This window comes from Triturus cristatus, chromosome 11 (genome assembly GCF_964204655.1).
Source record: "Triturus cristatus chromosome 11, aTriCri1.1, whole genome shotgun sequence".
NCBI lineage: Eukaryota > Metazoa > Chordata > Amphibia > Caudata > Salamandridae > Triturus > Triturus cristatus.
This window is the reverse complement of record NC_140594.1, coordinates 583325868-583348300: the sequence shown is the minus strand read 5'-3', so window position 1 is coordinate 583348300 and position 22433 is coordinate 583325868. Positions and strand designations below refer to the sequence as shown.

Below are 22433 nucleotides of genomic sequence, written 5' to 3'. Positions count from 1 at the left end.
ATGCTAACTTGAATTCAATGCCCATTCGTTCCTTGGCTTCTCCGCAGTCAGCGTTTGTAAACAGGTGTAATTTGTTATTGTTTGTCTATTGTATGAAGTTTGTCTCGAAGCCTCTGCCGTGGATCGCCCGAGAGGGTGAGTGTGGGCAGCGTCGTGCCCGCTGGTGTCGCCCTCTGTTATACTGGTTTATGAACGCGCCAGCATTCGTTCTGGGGGCGGTGTCGGAAGGCGAGGGCGGAATATCGCGCTGTCACGGTCCTCTGGCGGGGGAGGCAGGGAGGCGCTATCGCACACTCCCAGAAGCACACACCCTGCCCACCAAGGGAACGGCTCAGCCTGCAGCAGCGCCCGGGCACCAGAGGGGACCCCGGTCTGAATATTTGGGGAGCGCAATTTCTTCAAGGGGGACCGCGCCATTTAGGGGGGTTTGGTGTATACCCCACAGTAGTGACCCACTCCCACCACAACAGGAGCGGAGCTCGTGATTCTGCTGTAAGCCCTCGGAGGGAACCCGCGTGAACTGCACCTCACGGGAAGGACTCCAGATAGCGCTCGAAGACGAGGTACTGGATCGAGGCGCCCTTCCGAGGAGGTCAAAGTAGAATTTAGCACCAGCTTAGCCTCAGGTGAGGTGTAAAGGGGGAGGTAGAGTGAATGCTTTCTGCGAGTCTTTATTAATTGCTTTCTAGCATGCGCCCCAAGCTGCCTTAGGGCCAGTTCCCAGAGCTTTGAGAACTTGCAGTATACGAGAAAGAACATTCCACACCTGTGATACCCACACCGAAAGCATGCTTTATAACAGGTCCGTCAGTGCATGTGGGGGCATTGGCGGGATTCTTGGCGCTGTCTTTTTTGCGTGACTGTACATATGTATCCAACACATAGTGTAATATCAATGTATTCGCTTGTTTCATAACAAGCTAGCAAAAACGGTCCCTTTGAATCCCTCATCCCCCTGGGTGGGTGAGTGAGTGGGTCGAAAGCGTGGGCGTGGAAATTTCGAGAACATTGTGTGAGTTATGAGGTGGGTTTAGGGTCAGTGAGGAGGGCTCTGGTGTGGAAGAGGAGCTGACTCTGACGTGGTAACGGGGCCTCTGGTGAAGCGAGCACTAGTGGTGAAGTAGGCTGCGGCGAGGTGGGGTTTGGGTGTTCTGGGTGGGTCTTGCCGTTGCGAGGAGTGCTCTGGCGTTTCGATGGGGGCTAAGCTGGGTCGAGCCCCGCAGTTGTGATGTTAGGCAGGGTGAGTCGTTTTTGGGGTGGTGAAGTGGGATGAGCTGTGCTGGAGCGGGTGGTGGGTGTTCCACGTGGGCTCCGACGTGGTGAGGTGGACTCCGAAGTGGTAATCGGGGCTCTGGTGAGGTGAAATCTGTAGTGGTGATGTCAGGGGGGGGGGGGGGTTATGTAGGGTCTGGTGTGGTGAAGAAGGGTCTGGTGCGGTGGGTTCCGGGTATTCTACGTGGACTCTAATCTCTTGAGGTGGGCTCTGGCGCAGTGGTGATGGGGCTCTGGTGAGTTGAGTTCTTTAATGCTGTCAGGTTGGGTGAGGTGGGCTGTGATGATGTGTTTCTGTGTGTTCTGCGTGGGCTCTTACACTGTGAGGTTGGCTCCGATGTGGTGACTGTGCTCTGGTGAAGTGAGTCCTGTGATAGTGATGTAAGGCGGGGTGGAGTAGGCTCTGGTGTGGTTAAATGGGCTGTGGTGAGGTGAGTTTTGTGAGATCTCCGTGGCCTCTTCTGTGGTGAGGTGGGCTAGGCTCTAATAGGGTGGTGGGGCTCTAGTGTGTTGGGCTCTGTAGTGGGGATCTCGGATGAGGTGAAGTGGGCTGTACTGTGAGGTAGGCTCTCCTACTGTGGTCGCCGGCAGGGTCAGATGGACTCTCGTGTGGTGATGTCGGGTCTGGTGAGTTGGGCTCTGTAGTAGTGATCTTTGGCAGTGCGAAGTGGGCTCTGGTGTGGTGATGTGGTCTCTGGTGGAGGAGGTTCTACTGTAGTCATCTCAGGCGCAGCGAGGAAGGCTCCGATGTGGTGAGATGGACTCTGGTGATTCGAGTTCTGAGTAAGCTGTGGGGTCTGATGTGGTAAAGTGGCCTCATATGAAATGGCCTCGCCTAGAGTAGCTTCTAGTTGTGAAAGGTGGGATTGGCTTAGGAGGGCATTACTTTGGAGGGCTCTGGTGACGTGGGTTCTACTGCTGTGATCTTGGGCGGATTGAGGTGGGCTTTGTTGTGGTGACATAGGCTGTGGTGAATTGGTCTCTACAGTCGTGATCTCAGGTTGGGTGAGGTGGTCTGTGGTGATATTGGTTCTGGTGAGCTTGGCTCTACTGTTGTGATCTGTGGCAGAGTGAGGTGGGCTCTTATGTAGGGATGGGGGCTCTGGTGAAGTGGCCTCTGTGGTGATGAGGTAGGCTCTAGTCTGGTGGGCTCTGTAGTGGTGCTTTCATGAGAGATGAGGTGGGATCTGACGTTGTGATCTGGCCTCTGGTGAGGCGGTCTCCATTTTGGTGATCAGTAGTGGTGTGAGGTAGTCTCAGATGTGGGCTCTGCAGAGATCGGCTCTGCTGTCATGACCTCTTGACGGTGTGAGATTTCATATGTGAGCTCTGGTGAGGGGAGCTCTGCTGTTGTGATCTCTTGCAAGGTGAAGTGGGCTCTGATGTGGTGAATGACACTGGTGATCTCTGGTGAGTCGCATGTGGTGGGCTTCTGTGCAGTGGGTTTTGGGATGCTAAAGTGAGCTTTGAGGTTATGCAGTGAGCTCTAGTAAAGTGGTTTTGTGGCCTGTAATGTGGCGAGGGCTGTCTGTTCTGCTGATGGTGATGTGGTGAATGACACTGGTGATCTCTGGTGAGTCGCATGTGGTGGGCTTCTGTACAGTGGGTTTTGGGATGCTAAAGTGAGCTTTGAGGTTATGCAGTGAGCTCTAGTAAAGTGGTTTTGTGGCCTGTAATGTGGCGAGGGCTGTCTGTTCTGTTGATGGTGATGTGGTGAATGACACTGGTGATCTCTGGTGAGTCGCATGTGGTGGGCTTCTGTACAGTGGGTTTTGGGATGCTAAAATGAGCTTTGAGGTTATGCAGTGAGCTCTAGTAAAGTGGTTTTGTGGCCTGTAATGTGGCGAGGGCTGTCTGTTCTGTTGATGGTGATGTGGTGAATGACACTGGTGATCTCTGGTGAGTCGCATGTGGTGGGCTTCTGTACAGTGGGTTTTGGGATGCTAAAGTGAGCTTTGAGGTTATGCAGTGAGCTCTAGTAAAGTGGTTTTGTGGCCTGTAATGTGGCGAGGGCTGTCTGTTCTGCTGATGGTGATGTGGTGAATGACACTGGTGATCTCTGGTGAGTCGCATGTGGTGGGCTTCTGTACAGTGGGTTTTGGGATGCTAAAGTGAGCTTTGAGGTTATGCAGTGAGCTCTAGTAAAGTGGTTTTGTGGCCTGTAATGTGGCGAGGGCTGTCTGTTCTGCTGATGGTGATGTGGTGAATGACACTGGTGATCTCTGGTGAGTCGCATGTGGTGGGCTTCTGTACAGTGGGTTTTGGGATGCTAAAGTGAGCTTTGAGGTTATGCAGTGAGCTCTAGTAAAGTGGTTTTGTGGCCTGTAATGTGGCGAGGGCTGTCTGTTCTGCTGATGGTGATGTGGTGAATGACACTGGTGATCTCTGGTGAGTCGCATGTGGTGGGCTTCTGTACAGTGGGTTTTGGGATGCTAAAGTGAGCTTTGAGGTTATGCAGTGAGCTCTAGTAAAGTGGTTTTGTGGCCTGTAATGTGGCGAGGGGGGTCTGTTCTGCTGATGGTGATGTGGTGAGCCTTATTGGCTGTAGGTTAGTTTGTGCTTACTGCACGAGGACCTATCTCACACCGCCACAGATCACAACAGCAGAGCCCATTTCACCCTAGCAGTGCCTACCTCACCCTAATCAACGGTCCCTAACTTTTTCGATGCTAAAAAATGCTTTTTGACAGGACACTAGTATTTTGTAAAGAGAAGCGGGTGCTGCTCTTTTTATTCAAAATCATTGGGCTGCTTGTCATTGCAATCAGGGATAAAGAGACAGAAGACTAAGTGAGAAAGAGAAAGAAGAGTAAGTGAGAAAGAGAATAGTGAGTGTAAAAGTGTGCGAGACAGAGCTTTATAGGGGGTGGTGGTGGTGGTCAGCACCAACAGTTTTTTAAATTAAAAACGAACTTCGAAAGTGGGCCTTTCTTTGAAGCCCCTAAGTTTACAAGGAAAGAAAATGATTTCTTTCTTAACAGTATGTGCAACAACCCTAATGTTAATTCACGTTTTACTGCATATTACGTGGTATGTGGTTTCCTACTCCCTAAGAGTGTTTTTCTTTCCCAGGTGATGTGTCTCTGCTGTTTTGTTTTTCGTGTAACATGTGAGTCTTGTATCGCGCATACTGCAAACTGAGCCGCCTTTAGGTTTCGGAGTGAGTTCCAGAGGTGGCTGAGTGTTCATGACAGCGTGCCTGTGAGCTCTGTAGTTTAGGATGAGGGAAGGCAGTGCGAGTCTCTATTAGCGAAAGTCACTGTGTCATAAAGATGTTCTCAATAGTGCTCATTCAATCCTTGGCCTCTTTGCAGAGCATACAGAGTTATTGTCAAGTGTGCCTATTGTAATTACTGTTCTATTGGAAACGTTGTTGCACAACTTCTAAAATATGGAGAGTGCCATGGGGACATTTTTCCAACTCTCTCTCACCCGCCCATACTCCCACTCTGTGGGAAACTGGCTTGCTGGTTTTGTCTGCTCGCTGCAATCTGGCTTTGACACTCTCCATACAGAAGTGAGTGCTGCCAGTGGGAAGCAGAGGGCAATGACCTTTAGAAAGAAGCGGGCATTGAGAAGTGAGAAGGAATTAGTGAAAGCCTCATAACAAACATTTTGGGAAACTGTGCATAGATATATATAAATATTTTTTTTTTTTTACAAAGTAAGCCCAGTTTCGGTGATGTGGGTTCTGATAGGGTCGAGGCGGGACCTGGTTAGAGAGGCTCTGGTGTACACTGGCAGGCTCTATTGAGGTGAGCTCGAGTGGGCTCTGATGTGATGAGGGGGGATCTGCTGTGCTGGCCGTTGGGGAGGAGGCGGGATATGGTGACCTGGGGCGGTGGTTGGCTCTGTTGGTGAATTGGGGTGCTACTATATGCTCTGTTATGACAAGGTGGGCACCGCCCATTTGGGGAACACAGTAGAGTGTAGGCTGGGGTCCTCAGCTGTCTCTTAGAGTTCATTGACTCGAGGACGTTGGACCGTAATCTGACGTGGCGCAGCGTCGCATCTGTGGTGTCTCAAGCTGTGCCCTTCATTTCAAGGCTGCCGTCTATAATTCAAGGACTGTCACTTTTCATGACGAAAAATGAGTGCGTTGGAAACTGGTCTTTGTCAGGCCCGGATTATTTACCCCAGCAGCCCCTGGGGTGCAGCGGACCCAGCCCCTCAGGCGCTCTACTCAGCACTCCCGCTTCAGGATATAAAGCAGATATAAGAACGCAATTTCCCTCACATCCGTGATAACGACTCCGACAGATACCGATGCTGTTAAAATTGAGGGCTGTGGAGGGGGTGGCGCAAATCTCGTGTCCCCTGTGTTTGTATGGGGACTGTTTTCAGTTATGAGTGACCCATTTCTGACAAAGGACCCGCTATCTGCACACTGGTCTCTCATTTTACAAGCCACCCACCCCCCTTCCCTACGTCCACAGTCTCTTAGTTCGACTCTGAATCTTTGCCTATGTCTCCGCTCACCCCGGCTGTCTCTCCGTCGCCCCATCTCACAACCTTCTCATCCTCTTCAGAGCTACCTCGCTCACGTCTTTCTTCTCTAGACTTACTCCGTCTTCCCAACCTCAACCTCCACCCCTTTTATCTTGCATCTCTTCTTCCCTTCCCTCGCTCACCCTTCCTCCTCTCCCACCTCTCTCTGCCAGTTGTATACCAAGCACCTCCTCTCTCTAATCTCTCTCCATCTCCGATAACGGGAACTGCCACCGTTTTTATGTAGCTCCCACTGCAAACTTAAGAACCCAAGGGTGTAGCCAGAACATTAGGATACCCCCCTCCCCCCCTTTGAGCTAAAGCTCTGATGGCACCAAGCGAGCGGGCGAAGCAGGCGAGCACCACCCTCTCTTGTCTCTTCAGTCCAAGTATCTATCCATTCATCCTTTCACCCTTCCATCTGCTCACTGATATCCACTATTTCACATTTACATTCTGTCACCCATTCATTCTTTCATCCATCGGTCAATTTTTCCCCATCCCATCCATCGATTCATCCATCCACTCTACCATCAATCCATCTATCCATCTTTCCTGCTATCCATCCATCAACTCTGCCATCCATCCACTCGTCATCCATTCACCGTGCCATCTATCTATCTATCCATCCATCTGTTCTGTCATCCATCCATCCATTCTGCCATCCATCATCCATTCTACCATCCATGCACTCATCTTTTCACCCCCTCGGCCATCCATCCCTTACTCTGCCATCTTCCACCTGCTCATCCACCTTTACATCCATTTACTCTGCAATCATTTTATTTGTCTATCCACTCACCTATTCATCCCTTTATTCTGCCATCCTTTCACCTGTCCGTCCAATCTATCCATGGACCCACCCTTTCACCACTCACCCATCTACCCCTTCATTTATCCACCCACCTCTCTTTCCTTCTTTTCACCCTTCCTCTCATTCAGTATTCCTTCCCCCTTTCCCATGTCTATTGACCCATCTTTCATTCTTCCTTGATCGTGCTTGCTCTTCAGTTGATGCTGAATTACTTTGCAGCATTAATTATGGAATTTTGTCTGCGAGCTGCAGACAGGAGAGGCGTTAAAGAATCTCACCCTCATTGTAGCAGCTAAAGCAGTGGGTTTATGACGCCCATGTGTTAAAACCAAGTGGCGCAGAGGCCTCCGCCTTCCACCTCTTTGTTGCATTGCTAAGTTACCTCTTTCTTGTCCCTGTCCAGGTGGCGCGGAGACTGGCAAGTGGGACTGAATGGATTCATCCATCCAATGTGCTTCAGAAAAAGATATTAATTTACCCACTGTATTACAACTAGGGGGCCGATTACGATCTCGTTAGGAAACTCTTCCGACTGAAACGGTTTTGGAATAGTTTCAGAACTAATCGGGTTCTGCGAGTCCGACCGACCGATTACGATGCTTCCATACATCAGTTGGTCGGATTCCTATTGACTGAAAGAGAACACAGGCTCCCATTGAAAAAAGGTGTTTTGGGGGAAAACCATGCACTCTGTGACAGGCACCCTATGGTCCCTGCCACACTGAGCATGGTTTAACAAGGGGGTCCCATGCATACCCCACAGGCCCCAACCGGAGATCTCAGGGTGAAGAGGGGTCTGCTACTGGCCCCCGAAGTGAGATTCAATCAGCCGTTTCGTGTCGGGCAAACCGAATTGGAACGGCTGTCCGAATCGGTCATCATAATCGCTAGTTCGGAAACTGTGTCCATAGAGCTGTACGAATTGGCTCCGAACGACTCAGTTTGTCCGAATGCCATTTGGAACTGATTCGGACTGCCTGAATGGTTTCCTTGCATCGTAATCGGTTGTCCGGAAAGGTGTCTGATTCGGTCGGAAACATAGGTTCCGAATCGGATTCGCCAAAACCCGTTCCGAGCCTTTCCGGATGGCATCGTACTCGACCCCTAGGTCTCTCGTTTTATGGTGTTTATTTTTGTAACATTTCCGTCTGTATTTATCCACATTTATTTTTAGCCATCCTATTGGTATTTCTCCATATTTTTTTTTGTGTTGTGAGAATAAATGGAGTTGTAAAATGGTATATTTCCTCATTTGTTTAACTGATAAACAGGCACTCATACCCTAATACATGTCGCGTTTTAGCAAATTAAGCCTCTATTTAGGGAAATCTCAACCTGTTTTTCATCTCCCCATGCTGTCTGTCTGCTCAGCTGCTGTCCTGAAATTCACGAAAGACAGCATGTAGAGTCACCCACAAGAAGCACAATTTTCAGTATTTTTCCGCTTTTAAAAATAAATACAGACAGGAAACATATTGTTTTCTGTCTGTATTTATCTGTAAAAATCTGTAAAAACATAAAACTGGAAGCCTTAATTACAATGGGAAATTAGAAATGATCTCTCATTTCTCCCCCAAAATTGTTGGTTAGCCAGTTTCATGCATCTCTTTTATCTTGTCCGTTTTCCCTTTTTCCTTTAGGCCATTTGCCTTGAATCACACAATTACAGTGTCTCTGTCCATCCGCTCATTGCAGTGCTTAATTTGTGATAGAATGAGTGCCGGTGCCCAAAGCTCTCCGCAGAAATCCATGGCCGATACTATTAAATATCGGTGCACCGCATATGAAGGATATTGGTCTTAAATAGACCTCATGTCTCTACGATCCAGCATCAGACATCCCTTGCACCTTTATCTTACTCGTGCACGTTCCTGTTTTCTCCCTTAGTGAGGCTATTCTTGCCTTTCTCTTTCGACCTTTTTCCCCTTTGTGTATTTTGGACTCTCTTACTCGTGGTCAGTGTCTGATGAGGAAGAATAAGGGCAGCCCTCAAAACAGGGGAATCCAGCAAAGGAAGTATTGCGTGGCCATGGGGGAAAGGCCATGCTTCTAAACCCTAGTTATTTTTCTTAGGTGCAAGACCACTACTGGGTGTAAATATATTTGGATGAGGTGATCTCACCCATGTAACGTGGCATGCTTCATCATTGGCCGCCTCATCCCACCCTGGTAAGATAATACTACCAGGGTGGACTCGACCTTAATTAATGAGGGAGGTCCTAAGATATATTAGTTACCTGGATAAGACAGGGATCCAGTTCCTAGTTAAAAATAGCTTGAGATGTGCCACAGGTATTTGGTGATACCTAGGTATGATTAAATTAGATCAACAGATCACTGGATGATATGGAGCACAATGCCCCCTCCATCCTTATTTGTACACAATTAAGAATGGATGGACCACCAAATAAAGGACATACCTGTGGTATACCTTAAGGTATTTTTACAGAGGAACTGCCTGACATTGGACAGAGTAGGGTTTTATGTTGGTGGGAGGGTTGCATGCTGCTGAACGTAAGAATCCAAAGGTATTTGAACGTTTGGATGTTGGGCGCAAGAGCTGTGATGTAACACAAGCAGGTCTTGTTGAGCGTAAGGGTTCTAATATTGGGGGTGAGTGTCCTGATACTGGGGGATCAAGTCTTGATGGAAGAAAAGTTAGAGTCCTGATGTTGGAGGAGAGTTGCCTGGTGTTTGAGAGAATTGATGTTGATGGAGATGTGTGGAGGTGTGACGGCCTCCTGTTGGCACAATGACTAAAGTTGGCCATGGACCCTGATGTTTATGAGGTTAGCGCCTCAAGTTGGAGCTGGTGTCTGATATTGTGGGAGGAGTGGAAGGTTGGCGGAGGTGTCTAAGGCTGGCAGAGGTGTCTGAGCTTGAGGTGTGATATGAGAGCTCTCTCATATTTACTAGATTTAGAGTCCAGAGGGTAGAGATGTATAGACCCATTTTACAAAGCTTTAGGAAGCTAATAGCACCACTATGAAGCTGAATATACAGGTTCAGATCACCTAGTGAAGAATTTAACCAAAACTATATATACTAGACTTCTAAGAACACTAAAACATTTCATTTCATGTATAGTTAATAAAAACTATCACACAAGTATGCATAAATGAAACCATATCTCATATAATACACAAACATCAGTATAATATTAAATGGTGGAAACATTATTTATGCTAGAAAGCATTACAAAATACATAGTTATGACCGAATGAAGAGTTAAAGTTAAAATATAGGTACCAGTTTCTGTTGTGATTTCAAAGTATTCTAATCGGTATGGTAAACAGGGGCAACTCCTCTGCTAAGGTGGAGGAGCGTCGTCCCCCTGCCAGCAGCATAAAAATAAAACGATAATAAACCTGGGTTTATTATCTTTTTATTCTGTTTCCCGGAGTCTTGGGGGCGGGACAATGGGGGGGGGGTACAGGCACCACAGGGAGTGGTTTGAACTGCTATCAGTGCGCATGATGGTTTGGACGGCCGTCTCAGGCCGAACCGTCATGCACGCTGATGCTCTCTCCAACCCAGCTGCGTTTCTGGGCTGGAGACAGCAAGCACAGGCTCCCAGTCTCCCTAGGAGCGCAAATCATCGGTGCTCACACCAATCCTGAAGCTGCATTAGAGCAGATTCAGGACCGGCCACAGAGGAGTCTGGGAGCCTCTGCCTACAGTGGAGCCACGAGAGGAGCAGAAGATGGCGATGTGGCGAGCTGCAGGCACCTTCTTTTTTATCTCTACCTTTTTTTCGTTGCTCGTCGTTGCCCCGCCACACTCCTCTGACACCAGCTGCTACTGATGGTAAATCATTTAAGAATTCATAAATATCTAATACAATAAAAAACGGTGTAAACCAAGTTTGCAATTTCCATCTGCAACAGTAGATTATCTCCCCTGCTCAGAGAGTGCGTATCCTCTGCGGTTGCAAGTTGGACCTACTTCTATTCACCTTAAAGGTATTTGCAAGTGCTGCAAAGTCCTGCAATTTCATTCTGAGAAAAAAACTTTGGGCCCTGGCACTTATTTTTTCACAAATTAAGCACTTACTATATACCCTATATTTTTGACATACTTGATTATGCAATTCATTACCACTCTTTGTGTTCTCCTAAACATGCATTATCTTTTAACCTGTCATACTGATTACATCTTATGCCCTGAAGAAGGATCTTATTTCTTTATGTTGTGAAACATGTGTTGGCCTAAACCCATATTATTTGGTGTTAAGTTATAAGAAATTGTGATTTTGATAACTGAATTCAACTCTCTGCGTCCATCTGTCATTTGTTATTAATTTGCTACGGGAAACATCAAGCGAGGGATGCTGCCTGCAGGCGTGTGCTGCCTGCCTCTCTGCTATGTGTACTTATCTCCTCATTCAACCCTTAGTTGAGGTTTCAAATGTTCTCAAGAAAACAAAACTCCTCCCGTTTCACGTTCTACTTACCACTTCTCTGTTTTGGCTAGCCTTCCCTTTCTCACCTTTGACCAGCTTTAGGACTATCCTCTCAGAGTGCACATGTGCAAAGTGAGTGGAACTTTGTGTAGGCACAAGACCAGCTGTATATGCTTATTTTGATTTCATTTTGCATACATTTATTGTTGGGGAAGCTGCTGGGCCCTCGTCACTCTCAAAAAGCACACATTTGCCAAAATAGTCCATGGCACTGAAGAGAACTGCTTTGTGTGTGAACCCTGTGAAAGGGCAGAATGCCGTCAATCACAGTGAAGTTAGCCAGAGGGAGAAGTAGGCTGAGCCATTCCCACGTTCTGTAGTTAGTGGGAGGAAAATGTGAATGACACAATAACTGACCAATGGATAACCTAAAGAGGAAGAACGCCTCCGCTGATTAGCAAACGTTACCAGTTCCAACTACCCATGCACCTCTCAAGCAGTGGAGATTTACAGGGACGGATGGCTATTGTTGGATGGGAGGGTGCAATGCCTGAGACTGCCGAGAGGCTTAGTTTTGGGTGAATGCTCTATGGTGATGTAGGTGTCGATGTTGGTTGATGTGCCTGATGAAGGGCGATGTCTGATTTAACAACATGTCTAATACTGGTGAGGCATCTGATGGATCCAGAATGTCTAGTGGTTGGAAGGTGTATGATGTTTGGAGAGGTAACTCATATTGAGGAATTGTGTCGTATTGAGGGGGGTATCTGACATATCGGGAGCGGAAGTACCTAGGATTTGGCTTGGTCTCTGAAGTTTGACAATGGATCCTCTGTAGAGGAGACAGAGCCTTCTCTACCCTTGATTCTCTTCATTCTGAACAACCTAAGATGCAATTTGATTGCTGAGCATCCAGCATCCCATGATGTACATCAACAGAGCAAAATGCATATAGAGAGAGTAAATCTGCATCCTTTATGATCTGATATCAGAAGATCATGAACTAATCATCGTCTGACAAAAATATTGTGTTCTAAATATTGCTTTAAAAAAATATCGTCCTATTATAGTTAATAATAGAAATCTACACAAAATGGGGCTTTAATTTTGCAAACGATATTTGGGACACTATATTTAGGCGAGATTATATTTTGTCATTGTTCATTCTTATTTATGTCATTCTAATCTACAGTGTCTTTTGTATAGAAAATTACACCTACAGGTTCAACCACATATCCCAGCACCCTGTTGTTCACTATGATAGGTTACGGATGTCCGTTAACTGACTTTCCTTCAAAACTGCTCTCGGATAATTCTCCAAGAGAGAGATAGCAGATACGAGTGAATGGAATTAGTTTGGTTAGCATGTCAAAGAACCTGATATCCTCTCTCTTGAAGCTAGAGGCGTTTGAAATATTGTCGCCAGGTTCACATTGCTGGTATAACTTATGTACAGATTTGATATGTTCTTTAGGACATCTCACTTGCTATGGCGTTAAAGTGTATTTTTGTTAGGCATTGCCATTTTTCTTGTCTATCTTGTTTCTTTGTCAATTTTAATATTTAGACTTGTAAAACCTGCACTTTTTAACTTAAAGAGCCTGGACCTTTTCTATTGTTTTTAAATTGCATCGATGTGTGCCTTAGGACATCCCACTTGCAATAGTAAATTATTATTTTGTTAGGTGTTGTCATTTTACCATTGTTTCTTGGTTTTCTTCTTTAGTGTTTGAATTTGTCAATCCTGTACTTTTTAATTCGTTCCGTGCTCATGACGGAACCACGCCGTCATGAGCCACGGTTGCTGTGTGCTCATGACGGAGTGGTTCCGTCATGCTGCGGCCGTTGGCGGCATGCGCCGCCCACGCGGTGCTAATTCCCCGCCTGTGCGGGCGATTAGCGCCGTGGGCGGAGTCATGACGGAACCACTCCGTCATGAGCACAGCCCAACCGTGGCTCATGACGGAGTGGCTCCGTCATGAGCACAGCGCCACCGCGCTGCCCCCAAACCCCCTCCCAGCGCTGCAGCGGAATTTCCGCCGCAGCGAAGGGGTTAAATAGGAGGGTCTGGACCTTGTTTGTTGTTTCTTTGTTGTGTTGAATTGTCCTCCTAATTTAATTGTGGAACATACATACTCAAAGGAGAGGTTCTCAGACCTTTTTCTGCTACCAGAAGACGAGCAAGGGTGTCAGTGGGAGCCAACGTTCCCCTCTACAGGCAGAGATACGCCAGTTGAATTTGGTGGGAGGCCTGAACTAGAGCTTTTTAGATGTAAACCAAATCCCATTCCACCTGAAGACTGGTTTCGGGCCTGATTACGATCTTGGGGGACAGGGTTACTCCGTTAGAAACGTGATGAATATCCCGCCCGCCAAATTACAATTCCAGAATATCCGACGGAACTTGTAATACGGCGTACGGGATATCCGTCACATTTGTTATAGAGTATCCCATCCGCCAACCACTTAATCGGGCCCTTAGGCCACACACCTCTTACTGCTTCACTTGTGACTAAGAATGCAGTAACGAGTGAGCTCTGGGATGGATCCCTCCTCCACCCGTTTGTGTACAACTTACTGTCCTGCTCTTTTCAGATACTAAACACACTGTCCTCCCAAAGTAGACCTCGGCTCTTAACGCAGATATAACTGCTTTGGGGGTCAAGTGAGACTCACAAATAGCAGCTTTATCAAAACAGTGGTTTGTATATATCGCCCCATCTCCCTGCTCCCCTTGCAGAGTAAACTTCTAGAAAAACACATAAACAAGCACCTGTCCGAATTCATTGACTCCTCCAATTGCCTGGACATCTCACAATTAGGATTCCGACTCAGACACAGTACAGAGACTGCGCTGGTGGAAGTCTCTGACAACATCAGAGCATGGCTGGACAGCGGTCAAGCGGTACTTTTAGTGCTGCTTGACTTGTCCGCAGCGTTCAATACTATCTCCCACCAGACTCTACTGAGACTACAGGACATAGGCCTCAAAGGGAAAGCCCTGAATTGGATGGAAACTTTTCTTTCCGACATAACGCAAACCGTTCACCTCGGCCTCTTCCGCTCACAGACCACCAAGGTAACCAAGGGAGTGCCACAGGGCTCCTGTCTGAGCCCCACTCCCTTTAATGTCTATGTCACCCCTCTGGCAAAACTACTGAGAAAGCTGGGATTATGTCCTATGTCGTACGCCGATGACACCCAACTTCTCATATCCTTCAATAAAAATAACTCTAGCATTCAGGACACCTTTGCGGAGGGCATGAAAGTCATTGCGGACTGAATGAAGGATAATTTCCTCCAACTATACGCAGGAAAGTTGGAGATAATGCTATTTGGAGAAGTAACAGTTAAATGGTCCCCAAGCTGGTGGCCAGAGGTTTTAGGCCTCGCCCCCAATCCAAAATTAGTAGTAAAAAACCTGGGCGTCGAATTAGACCAGAAACTTACTTTGGGGGAACACATCTCCTCAACTACGGGAGCCTGCTTTCACAATCTCAGTCTCCTAAGGAGAGTCTTCCCCTTTCTCCCCCTGTCCACTTGGAAGACCTTAGTCCAGGCACTGGTGTTGAGCCGACTGGACTACTGCAATGCACTCCTGATAGCAGCCAACAAAAAATCTCTGCACAAATTGCAGGTAGTCCAGAACACGGCGGCCTGCTTGGTGACCAATGCCCCTCCCAGAACTGAATCTCTCTCCCTCCTCCATAAACTGCACTGGCTCCCGTTGTGAAAAATGATCAAATTTAAGATTATTTGCATGGCATTTAAATCCTTAAATAACTTAGGCCCCAGCTATCTGAAAGACAAATTCATCAGATACCTACCCTCCAGATCCCTCCGCTCCGAATCTAAAGCTCTAGTCCAAATCCCCCACTTCAACAAAGCACGAATGGGTGGCAAGGCCTACTACCATCTGGCCCCACGATACTGGAACCAACTCCCCATCCACATACTACTATGTACTGACTACCTGAAGCTTAGAAAAATGCTAAACACGACCTTGTTCTAATTCAGTATCCCCTGAAGCCCTATAGCACTTCGAGCGCGGAGATACCCTGATGGGGTGATTCGGGCACTTTATAAACCATTAAAATAAATAAAATAAATGTTTTCAATCACAAAAAGGGAAAAAGCTTTAATAATAACAAAATACAGTAAGTCATGATTAGGGCAACAGGAAGTATGCTGCAACGGAGAACTAAATTATGTGGCAGCATTGACTGTGTTGTACAGCTAAGGAAGGCAGATTATTTACCAAGGAAAAGCAAATTATGTGGCAAATTATTCAATCAAGGCAATTCATATGCCACGTTGTCTTACATTAATATTTTGCAATGTTTAGATTTTAACACTTCTTGATACTAAAGAACTCCCAACACTACAGACATTATATAGGTTTCTTAAGAATTAAAACAATGCACATTCACCAGGTCCTATCCTATATTGACTCAAACTGCCATTACAATAAATTAATTCTTCAGTCTGTGCCAAAAACTTTCCAAGCCTATCTTATTAGATAACCATGAGGCCACATCTGAGCCTACTTTTTGCCCCTACTAGTCTGCCTTCCTTCCCGTTGTTCCTGGTGCTTTTATGGCCATTATCTTTCTCTGAAATATTAGGCAAAGCTATAAAATTAGCAAAAATTGACTAAAATATTTGAAATCTAATGGAAATTACTAAAAGCGCGTGGAAGTAATAAATCAGCATATTTCACCTAAACATCTCCACTATATTTATGGACTGCGCCCACCCTTTCTTCAGAGGCTTAGTTGCAAGGCAGATTGGAAGCTCAGACCCTGGGACCCTGAGTGGCATGGTCAGCGATGAGTTATTGATTAAGAATCTGTATTTATCATGTCCAATAATTAACTTCCGTCACTAGTTTTCCCTAATTATGTGGGGTATGGCATGCAGATTATGATTCTCTCCACACCAAATTCGACGTGTATCATATTTAGTGAGCATTTTCTCCTGGTAGATTTTTCCAAATTTGATCTGGTAACATTTTTATGGGGGATTTGCATAGGATGCAGTAATTACCACCAAGATCGTGTTCCGATTCCTGTGCAAACATGCATTTGTGCAGGGAATGCACATAAACATAGTTACTCATAATGAGGGCACTGGTCTGTCTCAGTGTAGAACTTGCTGGCCAGGATGGTATCTAAATCAAAAAGAAGAAGGTCATATTACGATGCCCTGGCTGGACATGAGTCTGTTGTGGGTCCCTACCTATGTGTGAGTCTACTCCTTGAGGTCACTTTGCTTTCTTGGGACCAGTGCTTAATTTGAGCCAGTGGTTACATGCGGGCCCATCGGCACCCATTTTTGAGTACCAGCACTTACTTTTCTTCATCAGATTTTGTCACAGAGCAAGACAGAGAATAACACACAAGGGGGAAAGAAGGAGGAAGAGAAAGACGGAAAAAATGTGACAAGGGGAGAAAGCATTAATGAAAAAGAACCTGCAACAGTGAATTAGAAAGAGAATAAGTGTCTCGTGGTGGATTATAGAGCCATGAAGAGGAATTAAGATACTCAGTCTTGATATTTGGCACCCCAAAATTTGTTTGATCAAAAAATGTATTAGGCTTTTAAATCCTTAAATACAGTAATACAAAAGGACACATTTTTGTGCACTACATTCATTAGGAGAGATTAATTTATCATTTTAAAAACATTAAGGGCCTGATTACGATGTCGGGCGGACACCCGTTACAGTCTCGGGACCGACCGACCCCTGGTCATCATTACCCACACCACTATTACAATGCGACCACATATGGTGCGGGCACATACTCCCATAGAGAAATGGGAGTTTCTGTTAATCCCTGCACCATGTGGCAGGCACCTCGCCATGCCTGCCACAAGGTGCAGGGATTAACAGAGGAGCACCTATTTGGCCCCCAACTGGAAGCCGCAGTAGGAAGGGGGCCCTGCTAGGGGCACCCAAAATCTCTTTCCACTAGGCATTCCATGTCGGAGAGCCTGACATGGAAAGCCTGTCGAAATCAACATTGTAATCCCGAGGGCGGAAACGCCGTCATTAGGGATTATGGTGAGGCGTCCGACTGGCTGATGGGCTCCTTCAGCCTATCGAAACCCAGCCGCAGTGACCGGCCGGTTTCACTTTCGACTGCCTGCATTGTAATGCGGCGGTTGGAAGTGAATCCTACAATGAGACTCGGAAATCCTCCGAACTTCTGAGACTCATCGGAATGAGGCCCTTAGTGTGAAGTAGTTGGGTTCATCAGTTGTGGCACTATGACTGTAACAGTGAATATTTCGGTTCTCCATCATTGATTAATAGGAAATTTATAAAGATAAGAAAAAAAATTACGTTTGGGAAGTCTAACTTGAAGAGGGTAGAACAAAGAGGAATATATGAGCGAAAAGCATGATTAGGCAAATGAGGATTTAGAGGGGATACTGGTTGCGGGCTGTGAGTAAGTAGTGTGAGGCCAGATCCACCGCAATATTAGTTAGGTGGCCTTGAATAAGTAGTGTGGAGCCAGATCCACTGTATGCACCATAGGTAATAATTGCACATACCATGTCCTGGGAAGCTCTCTACGAATCCCAGATATATTTTGCATGCAAAAGCCCCAGGTTACCACCTTAAAAGAGTCCCATTCTATAGCGCGACTTGTAGCAGTGGCATGGTTATGCACAAAGTAGTGGGTAATATTTGTACGCTGCCCTTCACAAAAGGCCGCATCAGCTAATGTGTCCTTTGAAAGTCGCCAAGTGGGGACCGGGAAATACAGAATACTCCATCTAATATCTGCAATGTGGGCAACATGATCAAACATCACCCCCCACAGGTAGTCAGAGTGCGTCAATTGTGAAATAAAATCCGGGGAGCAAAAAAATTGTCTAGTCGAACATATAGATCATGGGGGCAGAGACCCTGACATTTGATAATGCTGCCTGCAGGCCTCTGACCAAAACTTTAGTCCCAGGCACTTATTATTTTACAAATTAGGCACTGCTTGGGACCATTTGTGAGCTACGACTTGCAGGAAGTGGTGTGGTGCGTAGTTTTTCCACAGCAACTTGGGTTTTCACTATGGGTAGCGAGTGTTAGAACAATCTGTGAAGGAAACTGATAAGTTTACCCGACCATGGCCTGGAGGTAACATCACTAGACCGCACCATGAATGATAAAACGGGGTGAATGAGAGAGAAAGAGAGAGAGCAGGGGAGAAAGAGAGTCCTATATAGAGAAAAAGAGAGAGATAGGATGGGGGAGAGAAAGAGTGATGGATAAAAAGAGAGATAGAAAGAAAGGTATGATGGAAGAATGAGAAATATCAAGAGAGATACACTACATCAGCCTTCAGTGAGCAGGAGGGGAGATCTAGGCTGCACAAGCGTCAAAGCACCAGCCCATGTCTCCAACTAAACTCTAGAAGATCTGCCAAATGACAAAACCCATAAAGCTAAACCTAAAACATGTAGGGAAAATGAAGCTAGAACAAAAGAGGGCTCCAAAATCTAAAAATCTAAAAACAGAAAGTTTAAAGAAATCAGTATTGTAAAAGCACAAGAAGACCCAAGGATGATGTTTAAAACACTGTCTCCAGAATGAAACCATGCTCTGTGAATAAAGTAAATCTGGGCGCTTTAAAGGTGGTGCATAAGATATGAATGGATCCCTTCTGAAAAAGTCAATGAAAAGACTAAGTAAAAGGATTTAAATCAATAACTGCTCAAGAATCCACTTCACCTGGATATTTAGCCTCAAGCGTCTCTGTCTAGGGACCAAGAGGCCCAGCCATCATGGAGGGAGCACATCTCCCAGGTGAGTACCTAAGCAATACATCTCAAGACGGCAACGTGGGAAGCATTGTATTGTATATTATCTTATTGAATTGTAGATTTATAGAGTGCTCACTTCTCCTGACAAGGCTTTTAAGCGCTTTGCAGATTGGTAGCGCAATACTCTGTGGAGCCCAGAATTAGCGTTCAGAATTAGTTATAAGTGTTGCACTTAGTTCTACATTACATAGCATTATAAGAATTGGTTTACCGATTAGTGGCTTGCAATTTCTAGTTTAGAGGAAGTTAGTTGTGAATTGCTGTTAATGATACATATGCCCTAATTTATAAATTTACATAACCTGGTAAGGAGGAAGTCTCTCTTCCTTTGAATACTTTATTGCTTAGAGCCTCCAAGGAACCAGTCTTCTTGCCTTCACCAGATGCAAACATTTCCTTACTACACTACAGACACTACTATGCTGTATCTATAAAGTGCAGCATTTTATTTTCTCTGAAATGTTCTCTTTTTGTGATCCTGCTCAGAGAACTTTGATCTGAGCAGTAATCTCACTAGGATTCGGGACAGGACTGTGCAGCTCGAAAAGCGAACGGGCAACAGATTTCTATCGGACGCAGTGGATTTCCGAAGTGGCCTCAAGATAGCTCATCTTTCAGGGCCTCCATTTGAGGCTCGCTAGCCTAGGCTGCAGAATGAGAGGAACACGCACGCAGGGACATGGTGGACAATGGCTTCAAGGGTTACTCCAGAGTTGCCTGGACTGGACGACTCCTTCCCTCTCACAACCTGTGCCAAGAGAGACTCCTGGATATAATGCCAGGACGTGTGCCTGGCACCGAGAGTGGAGTGTAGCAGGCATCATATCAGATGACATTGGCATCTCCGATGCATGCTCAAGGTCCAGCTTTAAGCACGCCTGATGGGCTGGCTGGTTGCAGCCCTCTCTTTGCACCCCTCCCCACTTACCATCTACATGGTAACGTGAGGATGCCTCAAAGCACTAGGAAACAGTCCAGATACCCATTCTTAATTTACCTAGGGTGTGCCTTCACTCCTCACTGCCCAGGGTGTGTTACAGCTTCAACCCCTCCTCTTGTCCCCCTGCATCACCATTCTTCTGGACCTGCAAAGATGGAGTGAAGAAATTGCCTAGAGCTGAGGTAGTCCCACCTCTGTACCTCAGTTCCCGTTCTACTCACAATTGTAGACCCAGATTCAAAGAACACAATCCTACAAAAAAACAAAAAAAACATTGCCTTGGCTCCTTTTGAGGATGACTGGGATGCCCGGGTACCTAAAATGGGTTCTACTGCCCCGTTACTTTTGGTATTCTAATGAATGAACTTCCGTTTTCAGCCGTGCCCACTATTGGGCAACACATGCAGGCACACAAAGAGATAGCAGGGTACAGCCGGACCCTATGCACAAATGTGTAACATTTTAAAAGAGAGCAGGATAGGGCCTCCTAACAAGTACCTTCTTTCCACCTCTATTGATGACCGCCATTTTTCAGATCCATGACAAGGCTGTACTTCACTCTTTATGCTACTGTGCATGGACGCCTGGTGGGTGGAAGATGACCTCCGGAAGTAGGTGCAGGGACAGTGTATTGGTGAGTGCTTGGGACTGGGTGTCTGCCTGTTATCGGAATGTGCTTTGAAGGTGCACACACAAGACTTAAGTTGCCCCACCTTGTTGTTTAGAATGTCTGTACTTTACACTCTTTGTAGGCGACAAGGAAAGACAGGACCCACCTTGTGCAAAGCCATTTTCTCCAAGGAGGGTATATTCGGGGATATGCACTCATCGCTGCTATACCCATTACCGCACCCCTGGATGTGGCAAATTCTCCAACTGGCGAAAAACTGAGTGAAGCACAATATAATAACAAGGAAACAAGATGCTTAGAGTGCAGGCAATATGATAACTCTACCGAGAGTGATGTCAAAAGAATGGGTAAGAGAGACGAGGAGAGGCAACCACAGGCTGAGCCATGAAGAGACAGTATAGGATGGGAGGCATCACTGAGCGACGAGAAGAGTCACGGTGAGAGAGAGGAGACAAAAAGACGCCATAGAGAGCTATGTAGACTATGTATATGGTTGTATGAAAAGGATGAGTCTAAGACCGATTAGGAAAGCCAAGCCGGACCATGGGTACCTATGCATCCCATGTTCTGGAAAATACTTTTCCTAAGGTTTCTGTACTGAGAGCCATGATTACTCCTGGGTGAGGTATGTAACAGGTGCAATAAAAATAGCTCCTATTCCAGATTTTTCACTTAGAAATGAGGCATTACATGCAGAATCGGTATTTAAAGTGCCAAACTTTAGTATGCGTTGGCTTTTTCAGGGAACTTTCCTCAGATAAATTTTGTCAGGTATGAACTGCCAAAATCTGCAGGGCTGTTCCGAACTCGAAATCATCTTCAATTTCCTGCCAGTAGAGGGATCGGCATCTAACCCCTAGCTTGCATTCTGGCTCCAAATCTTTTCAAAATATCTATATTTCTTATTGGCTCCGAAAAACGGAAATTGAGATTTTACTGTTTTCCATAAATTCCCTAAAAACCTATAGAGATGAATATAGTTTATAATTAAACTGTTTTATTTATGTGCATAAATTATTTATTGTGAGTGCATATACAAATTAAACAATTCTGCTGGTGGCTCAGTGGACTAAAGCAGCCAATGCAGGGGCCTGTGTTCGACCTCATGGTCACAGGTTCAATTCCTGGCGGGTCCACTCAGCCTTTCATCCATCTGAGGTCAATAAAATTAGTACCATTGAGTTGGGTAACAATAAACATCTGTTATTCAGCGCCAGGACACCTACAGGTAATCGTGCGCTTTACAAATACACCTGTTGTGTTATATACTGTTAAAATAACTTGTGTTTTGAAGTGATGTTTTATAGAGCAGAGTAATGAATGCATATACACGAATTAACTTGTGTTTTGATCAAGTGTTTGTAAGAGTAGACAAAAACGGTAAAATAAACTATTCTCTACGCCATAGTACTCAATTTATCAGCCTCAGAAAGCTACCATGAGCTATCAGCACAGATATTCAAACTTTTGACTATAAGGTTAAATGTATTTCTTTGTATTCGTTCCCTTCTCTATCTTATCAGCTCCTGAAATGACCACCTCCTACATCAACTTGGTCACCCACTCCACCCACTTTTGAAGACCCTTAAAAAAGACATTCATAAGACAGTGGACCAAGGTTACCATCCAAAAGTTTATTACTTTTCTAGACAACTGGTCTCATAAAGTTCCCATAAAGGTTACTGGAGAAAAGAAACAGCATGGCCAAAATACCCAAACTCAACTAATATTACTGATACCGCACACGCACAACTTATGTACAGGCATTCGCAAAGCTAAAAAATCCTTCTCAACCACGAGCAACCCCAGAGAATTTATTTGAGGTGTTTCACATGTAGTCTCCCCTGACAAAGCTCTTTGACCATCATATCACACAACCAGAACTTTTGTAAGCAAACCAGAATGATTCATCTAAGACAAAAGTGCAAAAATATCAGAATTGACAACACACTTATGCACCAGTTACTTCCATACCTTATACTCCTCTATTGCAGCAACACAAATGCTTCCCATTGCCGCTCTAAGGCCCCCAGGAAATTTCAACATTTCTGAGTTCACT

At 45.8% G+C, this 22433-nt stretch overlaps 1 protein-coding gene across 1 annotated transcript in view; it reads left to right on the top strand.

The window, feature by feature from the left end:
* The first annotated feature begins 309 nt into the window (after window positions 1-309).
* Window positions 310-22433, top strand: part of DMTN (dematin actin binding protein) — a 335689-nt gene continuing 313565 nt past the window's right edge. Inside the window, exon 1 of the mRNA XM_085633833.1 lies at window positions 310-626. The gene's annotated coding sequence lies outside the window, so the exon portion shown is untranslated. The remainder of the gene's footprint in view (window positions 627-22433) is intronic.